Raw genomic sequence first — 7,393 nt, 5'->3', positions numbered from 1 at the left:
ATTAATATTTTACAAATTGCTCATCATGATGCCTGATAACTAATCATGACCACCACTCCCATCCCCCAACTGCTAGTCATTATCACATTCAAGAACGTCTCAACAAAGGCCTCAGAAGCCACAGTGATCCTCTCCTTATAGGCCGGTCTTTGGCCTTTGCAACTCTAACGACTCAAACCTCCAATCTCTTTCAGTTTCAAAGGTCCAACTTTGACCCTTGTGAGGCAGACACTAAAGATTTAAGAAAGAGAATTACTAAGAGGCAATAAAATTAAGTAATGAAAAGGACACGGTTTATAGTCAGCAGATGTGCATTTGAAATACTGGCTTTGCCAGTTAAAGCCAGTTGCCTTAGACAAACTTTAGGTTTCTATGTCCCAGTTTCCTCAACTGTACAATGGTGGTAAATTTGCTTCAATAAGTTGTAAGAATTAAGTCAGATATTTATATACTGTATGAATCAGGCATTAAGAAGATGGTAGCTAGGATACTGCTGATGGACTTGATGACACAGGAGTGTTGGGGAAACATAATTAAAAAGAAAATGTCCTCTCAAACCAGAAACCCTCTCCACAAAGGTGAAAAAGAAAGAAAATAACTTCATTATTTAATCAGCATCTAACTAGAATGCAATGTGCATCACAGGCAATCTTCTAAGAGATTGCAAAGACAGAAGGAAAATTCACTCTTTTATGTAACTAAGCAGACACAACCTATTCCATGCATGCTCTTGAGATAAGCAGCAACTAGTCTTTGTGTAAGAAAACTAGACAGCACCACTTATCACAAATAGCTCATCCTAGATTCAATTGGGATGAATCTACTTGAGATGATGATGTGTGAGCTAACTGCTTCATGCCAAGGGGAAAAAGAATCTCCTATCTTTATGAGAGGAGGTAGTTTTGGAGCAAGGCACCCACCTATGTTAAGATTCCACCCTCCCAAAGACACTGGGAGAGGAGGGCTATCTTCCTTCCCGATCACATTACAAAGGGATGTTCCCAGTTCCCTGAGAAAAACATTCCCAGGCCCTAAAGCTGACAAAAGGCTTATCTGGCTTTTTAAAAGATTCACAGGCATTTCCAAGAGACACAGAGAGAATTCACAAGTTTTCTAAAGTCAATGGTCTAACACAAAGGAGGGGCTAAGTCTCTTCCTTTATTTCCTTTATTTTCAATGAGGGAGAATTAGGCCTCCTATTTTAAAATTTGTATTTGCCTATACAATAGGTGAGCTGCAAAAAGAAGAGAAGACTTCTAAGAAGAAAGAAGATACAAAGAAACTCAGAACAACAGGAGGCATGCTGGTCCCTCACCAGTCTCATGGCCTGAAACACATCAGTATACCAAAGTTATAATAGATGGAGGGAATACCTGCAGGAAATTAAGAGAATAGGAATTAAGCAAAATGAAAATTGTTTGTAGAATCACCATGGAGAAAATGCCAGGGAACAGTATTCAGTAATAGTTGGTACTCAGGTCCTTGTTCCAAGCATCAGGCCATGCTGCTGATGCCGTGGTAGATGAGAGGAACACAGTCGCTTCCTCACGGCAGCTTACGGTCTGAGAGAAAAGACATCACAGTGAAACTATGGCAATGCATTTGCTGGGGAACCATTTGACCAAGCTACCTTGGCTGCTTTGAACAAGGTCTAGACCAAGCTTATCCAACCCGCAGCCCAAGAAGGCTTTCAATGTGGCTCAACACAAATTTGTAAATTTTCTTAAAACATTATGGTATTTTTTGTGTGATTTTTTTTAAAGCTCATCAGGTATCATTAGTGTTAGTATTTTATGTGTAGCCCAAGACAATTCTTCTTCCAGTGTGGCCCAGGGAAGCCAAAAGTTTGGACACCCCTGGTGTAGACATTAATGATGGATTGCACAAAAGATTGAGGTTGGAGTAGAACTTGAAAACCTATAGAAGGATACAAAAACAACTAAGCTTGTTGTATTTTTAGACATTTCTTTTTTCCCCCACCATCATGTCTGATGCCACAGAGAAAGCATAAAGATAAAAAACATCAAAAACCCACTCCAACTGGATATTGAACCCAATTCATTTTCCTACTACCAGACATAAACCTATTTTTTTGTCCTCTCATGAATGATTCAGTAACATGCTACTTAGGTAGTAGAAATTAGATGGAATCTTTTATGGTATTTCTACAAGACAATTAAGGTTTCAATCATATCCTTGGCCAAGTTTGGCTATTCTTCTTCTTCTTTGTTTAAAAAATTAATGTCAATTGATTAAACTATGCTGACTATTCAAGGCAATCTAAAATTAATTGTAATACTATATAGGGCCACAGTCACCTGCATTCTTGGATAACTGGATATTTGACTTTGTTCTTCTAATCTGTTGTGTTTGCAAGAGATTCCAAAATGCCCACAGGCCTTACAAGTTTCTACATTCCTTATTATACCTTTAAGCATGACAACATTAAATCATTGGGTTGTTTCACTTTGTTCCCTTCTAGCATCTGGTGAAGAAATCAGAAAGCAATAAATAAAAGAAGAGCTTAAATAGCTTAAGACATTTCCCTAACATGCCAGACTCTAGGTGTTGCCTCAGCCTTCAAATCCAGAATTTGAACTCTGACTATTATATGAAGGGGCAGAACAGAGAGAGGAGATACTGTGACCTGGAACTACACACCAATCCCTTGGCAAGAGCCACAGTGATGTTATCCCCCATTAAAGATCCCTGGTGTGGATCAACCTCCCTCCTTCTGATCAGAGGAGAAGGCAAAGCTTCGCTTGTTTGTCCTTGCTTTTGCCTTGGGTTCCTAAAGTTTCATTGACAAATGTGTTGTCTAAAAACTTTCTCCTCCCACCCCAATAACTGAATGTTATTGAAAACATGCTCATTTTCTCTTCATTACATTTACCAAAAATATACTCTTCAAAATAAGCACTTTGTATTAAAAAGACACGATTTTGAAATCACACTGTGTTATGGGGAACACAAAATCAGAATTCAGTGTTTTAGCCTAAGTTTTAACATTAACTCCTTATTTGACCTTGAGTAATTTTATTTAATTTCTCTGTCACGATTTTCTGACTTCTAAGGTTTCTGTCAATCTGATACTAGGTTGTAAGTTTTGACTTATGAAGCTGAAAGTTCTGTGAAAGTTCTGCTTCTTTTTATAATATCATATTTTATTTTATATGATATTTGTATTTATATCATTTGTCCTTTCAATTACCTCAACCTACACATAGGAAATGTGCAGTCTACATTTTTGAATGAGGTAAGGCAGGCTAGCTGCAGAGATCAATTGAGTGAATGGATTTGAGATCACTTCGAACATCATAAATTGATTTATACCTATTAGGTCTTATTCTGAAGAGCATCACTGTGACATTTCAGGAGAGCACATTACCTTGGAACTAGCCAATGGACCAGCACACCAAAATGTCTAAGGGGTACGTTGTCATAAAAGAGAATCTATTTCTGCACCCTGATGCACTTGTTAAAATGTGTTCACAAAGACCATTAAAATGGAAGATATGTGAAATGATTTTCTCTCGTTCAAAAGTTATGCCAACTTTCCATTCTCAAAGGTCACATGAATCAAGATGCTGTGTGCCAGCACATTCTCATTAGTATGCACTCGAAGTCCAAGCACCATTAGTGGCATTTGGGCACAGATTGCTCACTGATCGCTTTCAACAAGCCACATGTTGGGAATGTGAGCCTCTCTATTTTGTTACATTTCCTTTTAGCTTTGGGAGAGTTGCATTTCATCCAGCATTTTAAGAACAATTCTTTCCCATACTTGCCTCCAAAATTAGATTCCTATAATCCTATTTCTTTTTTTCTATTGAATTGCTGTTTGTCCAGATTAAAAATTCACATAACTAAGATGTTTGCCAAAAAAGAGCTCAAATTTCTAATAATTAGAATACGGAAACAGAATTATTAGTGCCAGATTAAAAAAAGGCAACCTGATTTTATGACAGAGTTTGTTCAGCCTATGCATTTTAAAGGAATTTTACAATGGTGCTCCAATTTGTAGCCTAGTACATAACTACTCTAAGATTTCTCATCAAGAACAGATGGTGGGAAAGCAATCCTTTGACTTGGTTTACCACTGTCCAGTGCCTTGTTATAATTCCATGCACAGTGAATGCTCGAGAAATAGACGAAGAGCATGAGGATGCTCTCTGCGTTTACTTCAAGCACATGCTGGGACATGCAACAAAATCATGTGTCTTTGAAAGCTACAGCCAGACTTATATTTTAGATACATTCTTACAGAATGAGTGATGTAGTGATCTCTAAATAGAAAGAGAAATGGGAATGTGGTATGAAAGATCAGGATAAAAACAGTTGTTAAAAATTGGTTCCTGTACTCAAAGAGAAGGAAACAAAATAAACTGAGGATAGTGACTTAATACACATTTAATACCATCTTTATTTCTAGATGGAACAGATTGAATGTTCTATTCATATGCTAAAACAAATTTAAAAGCAGTATAATTCTGTATTCAATAAATATACAGCAGGTCATATTAAAACTATACCGAATTTTCATACAGGAAAAGAATAAACATATATAGAAACAGAAAAAAAATGTGTAGATACATGGACCCAGAGAGAACTGACAAGCGTTACAGGAATAAAAATCTAACTGATCTTTTGGATTTTAAAGACAAAGACTTTGAATATGAGGTCATGTTTATAAAACCACAAGCCAAGGTATAGATATCACTCTTTTATTTTTAGAACAGATATTTCAATATCCAAATTCTCCTGTGTCCCACATGAATTTGCTGATGAAAATGGAGGAAGGTGGCTTTCCCCAGAGTCCCTCCAGTTCCCTAACATGCAACTTTTAGTGAGTATTTTCCTGGGTCAGTGGGAATGTCTAAATGAGCTCAGAAACGTCTTCAGGCCAGAAGGCTCATGGACTTGCTCCACGCTGGGAGATTATTAGAATTTTGATGAGTCAGATTTCAAGGATTCGTGGCTTACAATGCTTTTCTTATGGCTTTCATACCTTAATCATTTCTTTCTATTTGACGTCATAAAAGATATCTGAAGTGTATTAAGCACTTTTGCTGCAATAACAAACAGCCCCCAAAATCTCAGTGGTTTATTTCTCACTCATGGCTTTGTGGTTCAGCTGGAGGCCATGATCCATGATAAAGGCAGGATTCGGGTCTATTCCATGTATACGACATCCCACCATCCAGGACAAGTGAGAAGTGGATACCTAGGACATGCTCTTCTCATGCAGAGGAAAGGAGCACAGAAGGCCAAACCAAATCACACAAGCACATTTAGAGCATCCACCCTGTGCCTCACTGTCACACCCATTCACATTCCAGTGAAGGTTGCATGGCCAGGCCAACATCACTGAGGCAGGAAAACCTGCTCCTCCTACATGAAGGAGGACTGCATATTTGCTGAAAAAAAAAATACAATCAAGCATAAAGTGGTTCTAAAGAGTGTGCTGATATTCTTTATATCATCTTGCTGTTAATTAATAAAAAATGCCTTATGCTTTATTTCACACTGCTGCCCACTCTTCTGGGCCACAGCAACTGTGGAGTCACCCTTGACATGGGTTTGCAGAAAGCCAAGGTTCAGAGATAAGCTCAGTTTTTCTATTGTCTCACTTAACGCTTAAGGCATCCCAATGAGGCAAGCGTTGTAACCCACGTTGCACGGTGACCTCTGAAATTGCTCACCAGTTAGAGAGTGCTATGTGATCTGACACAGGGCAGAGTCAGGTCCACACCCAGGCCTGACTCCAGCACCTTTTCTGTGAATCCCTCCGCTCTGCTTCCCTGACTCCATCATACTGTCTTTATGCTGTACTACAAGTCAGAGCGCATCACCTCTTGCATCTGTTATAATTAAGTAAAGACCCTAACTTGTTCTCAGAACACGGATTCATGCACTACGCAGAGACATAAGGCATCAGTTTAAATATTTGGTGATAAACAGGGTGACTAAACCAGCAAAAGATGCCAGAAAACTAAATCTGCCTCTACCAAAAATCCAAAATACAATATTTACTACCTCTGTCTTTGTTTTCTGCACTCCAATTTTCTGCCTGAAATATAAGACTAGCAAAGAGTCTCAGGACCAAATTTAGCGGGGTTGCACTTTCTGAGATTGTGAAGTTGCAGGGAATTGAAGCTGCCATTCGTAATCATTAGTTACAGAATTCTTACTCTGTGGGTCAAGACAGAATCATATTTCATCATTCCCTCGCCTCTGCTGTATTGGAAGAAGTGACAGCCAGGTCACAGAGAAGGTCCTTTTTATTCATTTTGTCCAGATCTAGAAAGTACTGAGTCTCCCTAAATCAGTGGTCTTATTAACAGTGGAATCCTTTCTTCAAATGATATTTTATAACATGCATCTTTTCCAGAATCTTTATATGCAGAACAGAAAACCCTTTACTCTGATGGGAGTTGCCCTGGTTAAGAAAGGGGCAGGACTGGCTCGCCCTTTCCATCATCGTCTTTCTACCTTGCTGCTTTCTCTACAGGAGCCCAGGTAACCCATGATCTGGGTAAGAAGAAGGTCACATCTGAAACAGGCCTGACTTTTTATTGCAAAAGCCTCATGAACTGGATGTTACTTCCCCAGGGGGCCATCAACATCCATGCATGCCCCTGTGTGTCCCAAAACTACTCACGTCATTCCCTTTACCTGTAATGATCTTCAAGTCCTGGTGACTTCTACACAGCCTTACATATTCAGACCAAAGGTTTTGAGCTCAGAAGAGGAAAATAATTTCTTCTTCACCTATCTTGTGCACACCAATATCAGGGCATTTCACAATACACTATAGTTAATTTCATCCTGTTCATGTCCACTATTGAACTTTTTCTTGAGAGTTACACTGGTTTCTCATTCAGCAACATATCCTCAACAATTGTATAGTATCTAGCACAGAGCAGCCTAAGTTTTATCTCATTTATCTGAATTCAACAAAGCACATGTACTGAAATGCAAGTGTTACATTTGGAGCTATCCCATGTCCCTGTCGATTTATCTATGGGAAGACAACATGTAACCCCATTTTTCCATGAAGGAAATACCAATTAGTGTTCTGTTGAACTTTAATTTGCTAGTAAAAATTGATTAGGAATTCTCCTAATACTGAGGATTACAGAAACAATGGGAAAATGTTGTCAGCCAGACTTTGGAGCCATTTGAAGTTACAATATGTCTCGGTCTACTCAGTATTTAATTAGTCATTCTGTCTGTCTTAACTTAAAAAATGGAGCAGGCATTTGCTGAATTCAATAGGCTTTGCAAGGACTTCTTTTTAATTTGTCCCTTTGCTTTTAAATGGTTTAGAGTCTTATTTTCAGGCCAGGCTCCCTTTAATCAAAAGAGGGTGCAGAGCAGCAGCAGGAAAACA

This window comes from Hylobates moloch, unplaced genomic scaffold (assembly GCF_009828535.3).
Source record: "Hylobates moloch isolate HMO894 unplaced genomic scaffold, HMol_V3 SCAFFOLD_5, whole genome shotgun sequence".
Classification (NCBI taxonomy): Eukaryota; Metazoa; Chordata; class Mammalia; order Primates; family Hylobatidae; genus Hylobates; species Hylobates moloch.
This window is presented reverse-complemented; position numbering follows the sequence as displayed.